Source organism: Nycticebus coucang, chromosome 5, assembly GCF_027406575.1.
Source record: "Nycticebus coucang isolate mNycCou1 chromosome 5, mNycCou1.pri, whole genome shotgun sequence".
NCBI classification, from domain to species: domain Eukaryota; kingdom Metazoa; phylum Chordata; class Mammalia; order Primates; family Lorisidae; genus Nycticebus; species Nycticebus coucang.
The window spans coordinates 31137496-31137975 of NC_069784.1; positions in this window are offsets into that span (position 1 = coordinate 31137496).

The following is a 480-nucleotide window of genomic DNA, read 5'->3' on the forward strand; positions in this document are numbered from 1 at the left end:
TTTATACTCGAAGTAAACGTGTTTTCTTTTTTATGTGATAAAGTCAGAGATATAAATTTGATCTGTAGTTTGTATATGATTTTAAGCTCTTTAAAAATGTCATCTAAAATAGAATGAGGCATCTTTATGCAAGTATACTTGCTGTGTCTACATAACATTTAATAGGTATTGTCTCATTATAATTACATGTCCCTTCCACCAAGTGGGTACTTGGTAAATATTTATTGAATTTGAATCTGTTGAATCTGTTTTGGAAGCCAAACATTTAGAGTTGCAAAATTTTAATTGTAATTAAGAGTTGACCACATTCAGCCCCAGGTATGTTTTTATTTGGCTTGTGGTATTAAACTAATTAAGTGCCTTTAGAACTAAACGTGCTTTCATCATTCTGTATTATCTTACACCCAGCCTGCCTCCACATTTAGGTTACTTCCTGATCCCTGTAGACAGTTGAGGTTGTGATTCAAATGAAACCAATTT